The 13,564-nt window shown below is 44.2% G+C and overlaps 1 long non-coding RNA gene across 1 annotated transcript; it reads right to left on the bottom strand.

Moving 5' to 3' along the window:
• Window positions 1-7,644: 7,644 nt before the first annotated feature.
• LOC134433544 (uncharacterized) lies at window positions 7,645-11,400 on the bottom strand. Its single transcript, XR_010031618.1, has 4 exons — window positions 10,777-11,400; window positions 9,140-10,101; window positions 8,166-8,456; window positions 7,645-8,007 (listed from the first exon to the last, which is right to left on the bottom strand). It is a non-coding gene; the product is annotated as an uncharacterized LOC134433544 (long non-coding RNA).
• Between the last annotated feature and the right edge of the window lie 2,164 nt (window positions 11,401-13,564).

The following is a 13,564-nucleotide window of genomic DNA, read 5'->3' as shown; positions in this document are numbered from 1 at the left end:
CCTAACCCTGACCCTCTGCCACACATGGAATGCATCTGCACCTGAAAGAAAGTTAGAACATATGTCAAACAACACCAGGATAACTCAAAAGCTGCGAACACCTTATGTCAATCTAGGAAGAGCAGCTAGAGCCCAAGTACAGCCCACGCCACAAATTCCAACTCCCCATGGTTTGTCCTACTGAAGCACGCCATGCAGCAGGGCAGAACAGCTCCGGCAAAAATACCTGCAGACACCCGTGACACAGAACGTGACAAACAGGGGGACATGAAACACGACACATCATGCTTGTGGGTGAGGGTCTCGAGGGAAGAGGGCAAAAGGCACCCCAAAGACACACTAGGGAAGACGGCACACACCGGAGCTGTTCTGCACTGCCCACCTGAAAGCTGCCATCAAAAGTAGAGCCTCTCCCTTTAGCTGTCCTAAGAGGCACTTGGAGAAGAATGCTTTTCCCTTTGCTAATTTCTAAATCTGCCCCAAGAACTCCCAACCCACTATTCTCTCATCTCCAGGCCGGGGCCCTCAACTTATCTTTTGGATGATCGGCGATGTGGAACCACTTTGCACCTGAAATGCGTCTGCCTCGGAGGGCCTCGTGAGCGCCTATGAGCCTCTTGGTCAGCTACAATAAAGAAAACCAAAACCAAAGTGTGAGTCCAGAGTTATGTGGGCCAAATCCCTGCAAGTCAGCTACTTGCCCTTTCCTGAGCGTGCCTGGCTCCCTCAGGCTCCAGCTTCATCCTGATTCCAAGGCTGTGGCCTTCATTAGGGTTGGTACCTGGGTAAGAGAAAGGCAAAGTTAAATGGCATTGCTGTGAGTGCAGTGGATGACCTTGTGTGCTGCAAGACATGGGAATGCCTCTGCTAGGCTTCTGAACAGCCTTGTGTGGGAGGGCCCTCAAATAAACAAATAAACACCCTTTCTCACCCTGCTGCCTGCAAACCCCCTCCCAAGAACTCCTAACTGGATACCTGATCACCCTCCCTCTCCCAGTCACAATCCTGAATCACCTGAAGCCTCAATCTCAAACATCATCCTTGACACTGGGCAGATCTCTCTTGCGACACGATGAATCTTCTGAAAAATTGTTGTGCTTGAGAGCTGAGCAATAACAACCACTTCTCTCCGCTGCTCACCTTGGCTGCTGGTATCCAGATTGATTTCCTAAAAAGAAAGACAAAGAACAGTGCTGTAACACAGTCACCATACACACTTCTGCTGCAGAGATACACGGGGCCTCACCTGCTCGGGGCAATCCCCTCACCCGGGATGGGGCCCTCTGGCACAGATTTAATCCATCTCAACCTGAGGAAAAAATTAGGACAAGAGTCAAACAGTTGCAGGATAACTGAGGAGCTCCAGATATCCTGTGTCCATCTACAAATCCCACCTAGAGTCCAACTACACCCCACATTACACATTGCAAGTCCCTGGGACTTCTCCTATCGCACCAGGCTGTGCGGCAGGGCAGAGCAGCTCCGGCACATACGTGTGCTGACACCCGTGACACAGGACAGACAGGACAGGACAGGACAGACAACGGGGACACAACAGGAACAGAAATCTCTTGGCAAGGAAAATGGCTGCAAGGACTGAGAGAATGCTAAGAGAGATGACTGAGTTCAAACTGACGGTCAGCTGATGAGGCTCAGAGAACCCTGGAGGAAGAAGATGCTAACTGAAGGATTTATTCCAAGAACAGCAAAGATCGATGCCTAGGAATCCTATGGTCAGAATCCTCTGCCTGCCCTCACATTCTTACAAGTCCTAATCCACCATAATGGATCCAGGTGGGGCATAGCTGTCCAGACAGCTCAGAACAAGACCTGACAAGACACCTGACTGGATGCTTCCAAAGAGAGAAGAGAGTCTGATGCCTGTCTGAGCTCCCCAGTCAAAAGTTCTATGGCCTGGGTGCCAGGCCAAGGAATGCAGAGATCACAGATGCTAACAATGATGCCAAGGTTTCTGACAGGCCCCCCTAAGGTAAAAGACATGGCATACACAAACAACACATAATGCACAACAGACAAAGGACACGAGACACACCGGGACTGCTCTGCCCTGCACACCTCAGCACTGGGATCAAAAGTGAGACGTGGCTGTTATGGGGCCTAAGGGGCCACTTCATGAACACCCCCTACCTCCAAATTGGACTCAAAAACCCCTCCCAGTAGTTCCCAAACCAGCACCATGCCTTCATCCCCTCTGTGGGTCACAGCCCTCTACTTATCTCTCAGACATCAGGGGATGTCAGTCTGTGTCAGGTGCATAGAAAGGCCACCTCGTCACCTGGGAAGGTCCTGCTGGCACTGGGCTGGTGTCTCTCAGGTGTCAGCTACAATAAAGAAAACCAAAACCAAAGTGTGAGTCCAGAGTTATGTGGGCCAAATCCCACCAAGGCAGCTACTTGCTTTTTCCTGAGTATGCCTGGCTGCCTCAGGCTCCAGCTTCATCCTGATTCCAAGGCTGTGGCCTTCATTAGGGGTGGCAGCTGGGTAAGAGAAAGGCAAAGTTAAATGGCATTGCTGTGAGTGCAGTGGATGACCTTGTGTGCTGTATGGGAATGCCTCTGCTAGGCTTCTGAACAGCCTTGTGTGGGAGGGCCCTCAAATAAACAAATAAACACCCTTTCTCACCCTGCTGCCTGCAAACCCCCTCCCAAGAACTCCTAACTGGATACCTGATCACCCTCCCTCTCCCAGTCACAATCCTGAATCACCTGAAGCCTCAATCTCAAACATCATCCTTGACACTGGGCAGATCTCTCTTGCGACACGATGAATCTTCTGAAAAATTGTTGTGCTTGAGAGCTGAGCAATAACAACCACTTCTCTCCGCTGCTCACCTTGGCTGCTGGTATCCAGATTGATTTCCTAAAAAGAAAGACAAAGAACAGTGCTGTAACACAGTCACCATACACACTTCTGCTGCAGAGACTCACGGGGCCTCACCTGCTCGGGGCAATCCCCTCACCCGGGATGGGGCCCTCTGGCACAGATTTAATCCATCTCAACCTGAGGAAAAAATTAGGACAAGAGTCAAACAGTTGCAGGATAACTGAGGAGCTCCAGATATCCTGTGTCCATCTACAAATCCCACCTAGAGTCCAACTACACCCCACATTACACATTGCAAGTCCCTGGGACTTCTCCTATCGCACCAGGCTGTGCGGCAGGGCAGAGCAGCTCCGGCACATACGTGTGCTGACACCCGTGACACAGGACAGACAGGACAGGACAGGACAGACAACGGGGACACAACAGGAACAGAAATCTCTTGGCAAGGAAAATGGCTGCAAGGACTGAGAGAATGCTAAGAGAGATGACTGAGTTCAAACTGACGGTCAGCTGATGAGGCTCAGAGAACCCTGGAGGAAGAAGATGCTAACTGAATGATTTATTCCAAGAACAGCAAAGATCGATGCCTAGGAATCCTATGGTCAGAATCCTCTGCCTGCCCTCACATTCTTACAAGTCCTAATCCACCATAATGGATCCAGGTGGGGCATAGCTGTCCAGACAGCTCAGAACAAGACCTGACAAGACACCTGACTGGATGCTTCCAAAGAGAGAAGAGAGTCTGATGCCTGTCTGAGCTCCCCAGTCAAAAGTTCTATGGCCTGGGTGCCAGGCCAAGGAATGCAGAGATCACAGATGCTAACAATGATGCCAAGGTTTCTGACAGGCCCCCCTAAGGTAAAAGACATGGCATACACAAACAACACATAATGCACAACAGACAAAGGACACGAGACACACCGGGACTGCTCTGCCCTGCACACCTCAGCACTGGGATCAAAAGTGAGACGTGGCTGTTATGGGGCCTAAGGGGCCACTTCATGAACACCCCCTACCTCCAAATTGGACTCAAAAACCCCTCCCAGTAGTTCCCAAACCAGCACCATGCCTTCATCCCCTCTGTGGGTCACAGCCCTCTACTTATCTCTCAGACATCAGGGGATGTCAGTCTGTGTCAGGTGCATAGAAAGGCCACCTCGTCACCTGGGAAGGTCCTGCTGGCACTGGGCTGGTGTCTCTCAGGTGTCAGCTACAATAAAGAAAACCAAAACCAAAGTGTGAGTCCAGAGTTATGTGGGCCAAATCCCACCAAGGCAGCTACTTGCTTTTTCCTGAGTATGCCTGGCTGCCTCAGGCTCCAGCTTCATCCTGATTCCAAGGCTGTGGCCTTCATTAGGGGTGGCAGCTGGGTAAGAGAAAGGCAAAGTTAAATGGCATTGCTGTGAGTGCAGTGGCTGATCTTGTGTGCTGTATGGGAATGCCTCTGCTAGGCTTCTGAACAGCCTTGTGTGGGAGGGCCCTCAAATAAACAAATAAACACCCTTTCTCACCCTGCTGCCTGCAAACCTCCCCCCTTCCACAATAACTCCTAACTGGATACCTGATCACCCTCCCTCTCCCAGTCACAATCCTCAACTCATCAGAAGCCTGAGTCTCAAACATCATCTTGGACACTGGGCAGATCCCTCTGAAGACATGATGAATCTGCTGAGAATTTGTTGTGCTTGACACAGCTTGGAATTTCAGGGAGTCTCACTCCTCAATTTAACAAAAAAAAAAAAAAAAAAAAAAAAAAACAAAAAAAAAAAAACAAAAAAACAACTAAACCAGAAAACAAAAATAAAAAACCCAAAACACCTAAATCCCCACAAAAAATAAAAAAAAAAATACAGAAACCACCAAAAAATCAAAGAAAGCAACGAAAACCAACCAAAAACCCCAAAAAGAAAACCTAAGAAACCAAAATTTCCACCAAAAAAAAATCCAACAACAAAAAAAAAAAAAAAAAAAAACAGAGCAAAACCAAAAATTACAAAGGCACTTTACCACCCCTAAACACAAAACCCAAAATCACAAACCTAAACATTCCCTGTGTTCTATGCTGTTTTCTTCACAGAATCTTCCAAGCCTCTGTGCTTCAGATGCCCAGAAACACTTGCTGAAAACAAGCTGAGATGAGCTGAAAGAGCCTCTTCCCTAAAATGAGGAGAGCTCTTGCCCCAGCACATCCCAGAGAGGGTATGAAGCCCCTCAGCCACGGCTGGGGTTAATAACCCCTGATTGTGCCCCGCCTCTCGTTCCCATGGCACCCAGGAAAAGGGAGGGGGCAATCCCACCAAGCCCTCAGAGCAGCTGCAGCTGTTTGGCTCCTCTGACTCACATTCAAGGGCAGTAAAGGGCTTGTCATAGAAGAAAGTTCTTCAGAAGAATAGCAGTACTTTCTTTTTTGCAACAACTACCTGGAGCAGAAGAACAGAAAACTGGCAAGATATAAAACTTTGTGGTAAGGTTACATAGCTGGATAAATTGGGTAATTGAGTAATTTGCTGTTACCTTACATAATTATTCTGTGTTTAACAAAAGCCATCTAATAAATTCACACCCAAAACTCCAGCAGCCCAGCTGGCCCTACCAAATCTCTATGTTTATGCATACAGTAAACAAAACCAAAATCCCAGTAATACCTATCAGAAGTCTGTGAAAGAAATCTATTGAAATTGATCCTACCTCAAATACAAAACAACCGATGCAAAGTTAGCTTCACTCAAAAAACAATTTACACAGAGCTAATAACACCAAGAAATAAAACAACACACCATATACCAGCAAAGAATATAATAGTGAAGAAAAAAGAAACCACTTTTTTTTTTTTTAATTTAAACTAACTTCTTTTATTAGCTAGAACAAAAGCTTCCCAAATTCCTTACAACTTCTGAGTTTCCATCCAAGCAAAAAGCAAAATTCGTGCACTTGTGCGTTCGATGCTCCTGTCAGATTCTCTGTTTCTCTCCACATCTTCTTACACTTTCAGTCTTCACGCTGTGCTGCCGTGATGAGTTTGACGGAAGAATTGGTAAACGTTAGGAGAGGATTTCCCTGCCTCCCTCCCCAAAGCTGGTTTCCTTAGTGCATTTCACTCAATCCCAAGCCGGCAATGATGCACGCTCACCTCAAGGCTCACAGCTGCTCGGCTAAACTCGGCTGTAATCGGCTAAACTCGGCCACTGTCATCTGCATTCGGCCAGACTCGACCCTTCGGCACAGCTCGGCTCGCTTCGGCCGAACTCGGAGCCGCTCAGTGCGCTCGGCGCGGCTCGGCTCGCTTCGGCCGAACTCGGAGCCGCTCTCTGCGCTCGGGCCACCTCGGCTCGCTTCGGCCGAACTCGGTACCGCTCTGTGCGCTCGGCGCGGCCCGGCTCGCTTCGGCCCAACTCGGAGCCGCTCTCTGCGCTCGGCGCGCCTCGGCTCGCCTCGCTTCGGCCGAACTCGGAGCCTCTCCGTGCGCTCGGTGCGGCTCGGCTCGCTTCGGCCGAACTCGGAGCCGCTCTCCGCGCTCGGCGCGGCTCGGCTCGCTTCGGCCGAACTCGGAGCCTCTCCGTGCGCTCGGTGCGGCTCGGCTCGCTTCGGCCGAACTCGGAGCCGCTCTCTGCGCTCGGCGCGGCTCGGCTCGCTTCGGCCGAACTCGGAGCCGCTCTCTGCGCTCGGCGCGGCCCGGCTCGCTTCGGCCCAACTCGGAGCCGCTCTCTGCGCGTTCGGCTGAGCTCGGCTCCCTGAGGGCGGGCAAGCGGCGGCGCCTCGCGTTAAACTCGCCCGGCTCGGGGCTCTCCTGCTGCCGCGTCCCGCGGGCGGCCCGGCCATCGCACGGACACGATCGGGAGCGCGGCGTGGCACAGGAGCTCATTGGGCTGTGACCGCACTCGCGCTAATTAGCGCTCACGAGAGCAGCGGGCTCGGTTCGGCTGAGCTCGGCTCGGTTCAGGCAGCCTCGCAAGCCTGGCCTCGGTTCGCTCGAGGCCGTCAGGTTCGGCCGGTCTCGCCTTGGTTCGGCTGAGCTCGTTCCATTCGGCCGAAGGAGGCGTTGTTCGCTCGTGTTTTTATAAATATCTTTCTATATTGACTGTATAATTCTATATTTAGTTTTATACTTCTATAATACTTCCATTATTCCAAATAAAAACCCCGTCTCTAACCAAATATATAAAAAAACCCCTTCTTTTAAAGGATATTGAAATATTTTTTATTTATACTTTGTATAATTATACATTCATATTTTAATTTATCGTTTCTTTGGATGTATTACATTAATTATGATATATATATACAATTTTAAAATAGATTTAAATTAGTATTTAAATTATGTATAATATCTACTGCTACAACTAATTTTTTCTTATATTTTTAATTTTTATATTTATCTGTATGTATTTATTATATATTTCTAAACTTAGATTTCTACCTTTATATTATTTGTATTTATAATTTTTACAATCAAAACCCTGCCTATTGACCAATAAAGAAAACCTGCTTTATTTAAGTATTTTAAAAATATTTTCATGTTTATAATTTTCATATTTATAATTTGTTCAATATTAGATGAGAACACACCTGCTCCTGCACCGCAGTGGGGCTCCCTCTCCTGGGGACCTTGGGGTGCCCCAACGGCATCAGAGCCCAGAGTCTTCACCCCCTTCTCCTCTGTTTAGAAAGTACACTGGAACTTTTTTCTGGAAACAAAGACATTACCTAAATCCTCTCCCCGTGTCCTAGACAGATGGATATTCAGTTATTAGTTGGCTGGGCAGCAGTTTCTTAAATAGAATGATAAACAAGACGTGAACATTTCAGCTACAAGCAAATAGGCAAATCTGAACAAGGTACTGGTGGGCGACCACTGAAGTTATTTTGAAGGAATTTTTTAAACAATAAAATACTGATACCACAAAAATAAAGCAAAAAGCTAACTACTGGCTAAGAATGAAGGAAAAATTAACTTTTGACAGCAACAACATTCCAACCACACAGGCTTTTTCCCAATGTCATACCTTATAACTACCTCTCTTGGGAATTCTCATCACGTATCCCAAAAGGAATAAATACCTCAGAGCGTCCTAAAGCAAAAAGTAGCACACATGAGCTCCTCACACTCCCGGGAGGCCGGCACAGCGTGCACTGAGTCTGCAACAAATTCTGCTCACTGAGGGTCTGCAAACAAAGGTTCAACTGATGAACTGAACTGATTTTAAAGGGAGGTTTTCTAAGCACAGAAGCACAACAAAGAACAAGCAAAAACAATTCTTAAAAACAACCTGCAAGTTTTGTTTAGCATATATGCAACTGATTTCCACCCTGTGGCTTCTCACTTTGATTTGTCTGTAGGTTCAGGAAGATGACAATGCACACACTGCCTTCCCTGAGCCCCCCACAGCAGCTGAGCGCTGCTCTGTGTGCTCAGATCATCAGGAACTGGATTGCACGTGCCCGGATGGACTGGAACTGCTCTGCTGCAGATTCAGGAGACGATGGCAGAGAGGGGCTGGCCGAGGCGTCGTCCCAATTCCATTTCTGTGTGACAAGAAGCGGTTTGTTCCCAACGGGTGCAACAATCCCCAGCTCGCTTCCATGGTGAGTACCGATGGCACACAAATGGCAGCCTGAGGAAATCGTATTCTGGGCTCTAAGTGCTTGGGATGGGGTCTGATTTTTTGTTTTGCATCTGGATGATGATTAGTACGACAGGGCCCTGATTGATGACATGGCAGCACAGAATTAAAAACTCCTCGACAGGATTACATCGACTTCTAGGAAAAGACAAAAGCCTAGGACCCTTCTGAAATCTATTTTTAATGCGAAGCACACGGATTGTCACTATGCTGCGCCTTCCAGCTTTTCAAAGCAGCTTACTTCTGAAGACCAGAAAACATTTATTTCTACAGAAACAATGGGCAACCCCCAGGCTAATCTCAGCACTACTGTTTAATAGGGGATCTGCCAGCATGCCAGTCCAGCTTCAAGTGTGCTTTATTTCAGTCTAACATCCCCTCAAAATTCTTCTCACATCTCCCAACACTGACATCTTATTTTCCCCTAAAGCTTCTCATCATTAGCAATTTCCAAGTAACATGGTATTTTTACAACATTCAAAAATGTCATGCTGGACTGTGCTAGAGAGTAATTTGCATATATAAGCTTAGCAAAGTTTGAATTGACTTGTCCAGAGAAAAAACCTACAAGTGAACACCTACACCTGCCTACAAAGAGCTAACAAGCCCCTGGCAGCTGCCAGCATCAAAGCACAGCGGATGTTTCTAATACAGGGTAAGGATAACAATATCACCTTCTGTTCTCTCCAGCTTCTTTTCCCTGCAGTCATATTTTGCTGCTTATGATTTTTTTAGTCTCTGTATCTTCTTGGACAGCACCGAGCCCGACGACGAGGATATGAGAGTCTTTCCCTGTCGGACGGAGAGAACCAGGAAAACAGTTAAAATAAGAACAGGGCAGTTTGAAATTCATACTTGCAACGAGAAGCAGCGCCTAACAAACAGAACAAAAGTAAACAAAGCATGGTACCTCCCTGGGGACAGAAGACTTATAAACTCTCCAGAATTTACAATTCTAGCGACCATCCCCTTCAGGACAGCAGCCAAGTGTCCCATGGGGTGGTGCTGCACCAAAGAACCATCTGAGAGGTTCCAAAGAGTGAAATGCACAATATTTTGCAAAGACAAAAAATCTTGCAAAATAACAAAAATACAATAGATGTAAACTACAGGGTAAGAGTACAAGTGTTCACTTTAAGAGCTGGAACCATCCAGGTGAGCACCTGATAAATGGATCCTCACAGGAGTTTGAACCCTTCAGGACACAGAAGGGTTTTCCCCAGAAACTTCACAGACTGAGTTTTGATAGAAGTACACTTGCCAGACCCTCAGAAACGTCACCCATTCTCCAGGTGTCTGGAGAGAACTGCAAATGGCTCTCACGTAGTTTGAGCTAGTTGTGTAAGGTCTCAGGGTGAATTTCACCAGATGCAACCAAACTGGGCAACTCCCAGTGGGACAGAAGGAACACAAAGCTTGGGTAAGCAGAGCTGCAGCAAATACTGAGGAAACAAACATAACAGCGTAAAAAATAATAAACCATCCTTTTTTTTCCCTCTTGCTTTTGTTTTTTTCTTATTCAGATCAGCACAGCAATTAAAGAGAACGTGAAAAACTCACCATTACTGAACATTTCATCATCTGTAAGCTGAGCATCCTTAGCATAGAGGACTCCAAAGTTAAAATTCACCGATCCCTGGGAAATAAAACCAAATATCGTATGGTAAACAATCAAACAGCAGTCAAAAAAATTTGTTTCCTCTAAGGACTATCTGGTATGTATGTATCTTTGCATTACACATTAGAACATACACTTTATACCATCTCCTAATAGGTAATAATTTACCTTTGAACTTTGTTAGTATAGCATGAATTTTTAACTTAAACTGGTGATCTATTATTATTAAGTTGGTGCTTAAAGTTATTTCTGCTGTCACGTTCAAAAAAACATGAATTTTTTTTACTGGAATGAGCAATTGATTTCAAAGTCATCAAAAGCCCACCAAAACACAAAGCTGGGTTCACTGGACGGGTCTGTGAGCTAGAAGTAGTTAGGCTTGTACTTCCCTCTTGCTCTTCCAGAACCAATAAATCCTGTCAACAAAACCAGGATCTTTAGCCCGCTGCTGTGAAAGATTCTACAAGGATGATGGTTTGATTTGTGTTTAGAAGTTTTGATTTGAAATGGCCAGTCCAATGGATAAAGACAGTTTAGGTAGTATTACATTGCTATTATTATTTTTACTATTACTACTGCTATTGTTATCATCTGCTACTGGAAGAAACAAACCAGTAGTACCTATACTTAATTACTTTTATTTCCAGGAAATAATAAAGAAAAAGAACCAAACCAAAAAAAGTCACTTCCTACCTTTTATATCAAGGGATGAAAAATTTCTCTTGGGCTCTTCTCCAATTTATCAAGACTCATAGCAATGAAAGGCAAACAAAACAGCGCTTTATAGAAGGCCAAGTGCACGTTTCAAGGCTGAACCACCAACTGATTGCAGTGACAGCAGTTACAACATGAATCCTTCCTAGAGCCTCTGTGAAATGGAATGTTCTGTGGAACTGCCGTTTCTTTCCCAAAATACTAACTTCCAACACTTCCTAAACGTATTTTGTATTTTAAAACCACAGAAGTTAGTGAGACTCTGTGCGGAGATCAGGTTTAAATTTATTTCCTTCCAAAGCACAGAGCTCTGTTCCATCACCCTTCCCTTTGGCTCTACACTGAATTATGGTGAGCATTTGAGGACTGCTCAATAATCGATTCTATTTCTCTCTTTTTCTAGTTCTCTCTATTCCTAAATCATTCAAGACAAGTCAAATGAAAAATGACAAGTTCAGCATCAGAGTCACACTTTTTCCCTTTGTCTGCTCAAGAACAGGCTCTAAATCCACTTATTGCTGCCTTCAACGATTCAGACTTGCAAAACCATTCTTACATGTTTTACAGCTTTATCATACAACCCACAGAACGCAAGCTCTGAATTACAGGAAAAGGTACACAGGCAAATATCTAAAGGGATCACTTATTTGTAAATACATACCTTGATAGAGAGCCCACTGAGAACCTTTCTGTGGGACTCTAAGGGACGCATGCTTTCTGAGCACCCTGTAAACAAGAAAAGCTACGATATATTACAGGACATCCCCACTTTTTCTACATATTCAAATAGAATTTTTAATAAAAACAGTTCAGTTACAAAAGAAGGAAGAAAACCAAGCTAATTTTACTCAGCTGTATTTACTGCCGATTTAGAGAAAAATGCCGGGCCGCGTCGGCCGTTGCGTCACACGCCGCGCCGGCAGCAGGGCCTGCCGGGAGTTGGAGTCTCGGGCTGACAGCCACTCACGTGCCGCGTCAGCCGCTGCGTCACACGCCGCGCCGGCAACAGGGCCTGCCGGGAGTTGTAGTCTCGGGCTGACAGCCACGGCTCCGTCCCCCGCCACCGGGAGCTGCAGTCCCTCCTGGGCATCAAACGGGTCCTTCGCCCCAGGGCGGGGAAGGACCTGAGGCAGCACCGCTCCTCCCGGATGCCCTCTCTTTTTTCCTCCAACTCTTTTTACTTTTTTCACTCTGTTTTTTTTTTCACCACTTCCCTTCCCCCTTGCTCTCCTGCTTCCTTTCATTTCCTTTCCTTTCCTTCCCTTCCCTTTGCCTTTCTTCTATTTCTGATCTTGGTTTACTTTTCCACCTTCAGAATAAAAAAGCAGCAGTAGAAACTTTCAGGCTACCCGGGAGTAAAAATAAAACTCCAAAACGAAAATGCTTTAAAGAAAATGATTTATTCCCTGGGAGCCTGAAATTTTCTACTGCTGCATGTGACACAGAGCTTTTATTCCTTCTTATAGATAGTTGATATTTTATATATATTTATAGTTTATGTTGATGCATTATATTAATAACTACATATAATATGCACCTTATTCAAAAAATATACGGGAATTATTTTTTAAATTATTTACCATATCTACTGCTACAACTTATTTTTCCTTATATTTCTAATTTTTATATAAATCTTTAATGTGTTTATGATATATTTCTATACTTATATTTCTACCTTTATATTATTTGTATTTGTAATTTTTACACTAAAACCCCTGCTTTGGCAAAGAAAAAACAAAACCATCCATTATTTTAAACTACCTAAATTTTTTTTATATTTATATTTATCATAATATACAACAAATGATAGATATAAGTAGATAGATATATCACACCCGCATTTATATCTATTTTATATCCATTTCCTATAATATTTTTCATAAAATATATGCAGTATTACGTGTATTATATATTGTATCAATTTATGTTATTTTACATTTACAATTTATTATTAATTTTTTATAGATCTGCATATAGTTGCAATACACTTATATATTTGTATTTTTGCTTGGCTTGTATTTACATTTATATTCTCTATTCATATATCTATAAACATACACAATACTCTATTAAAATTAGAGTAACTTATTGTAACATATAATGACTTATGTTACATGTTAAATTTTAAAAATTGACCGAATATATAAAAATAAAATTGGCTCATTCCCATTGCTACACATCTATTTCTTTTGTTTCAATATAGTTAGAGTCATAATTGCATATTTAAAATCCAATTCCTAAATGAAATGACAAAACAAACAGCATCAAATTCTCACCAATATCTTCCAAAAACATCAAGATACCTCCAACAGCCAAACAAGTGTCAGCGAAAAAACCAAGAACACTCTTTTCAATAACAATTCTCATCACGACAGAAAAATGGAACCAAAATAAAAGAAAATCCTATAGAAACACACACAGCAAATTACAAAAAGTACTAAAAAAAAGTCAAACCAATCTACTCAACTCAAGCCAGTGCCGCTCACCCTGAACGACATTACTAAAAAAGAAAAAACCAACAAAATTCTACCTCTACACTAACTCAAGGAATAAACAATCCTCTGTAAAAATAACTTTAAAACCTGAACTAATTAACAAAATGGAAAAACATCTCAACCACTAAAAACTAAGAAATTAACTACCCAAATAAATAAATAGTTTTAAAAACCACCATATAAATACCCATGTTCCCAAAATAAACCCTGATAAACAATACTCAAAAAAATTAAAAGACAACAACAACAACAACAAAAAAAAAGAAAATAAA

Source organism: Melospiza melodia, unplaced genomic scaffold (assembly GCF_035770615.1).
Source record: "Melospiza melodia melodia isolate bMelMel2 unplaced genomic scaffold, bMelMel2.pri scaffold_199, whole genome shotgun sequence".
Taxonomy (NCBI): Eukaryota; Metazoa; Chordata; class Aves; order Passeriformes; family Passerellidae; genus Melospiza; species Melospiza melodia.
Note: the sequence above shows the minus strand (reverse complement) of the source record. Positions and strands in the feature narration are given on the sequence as shown.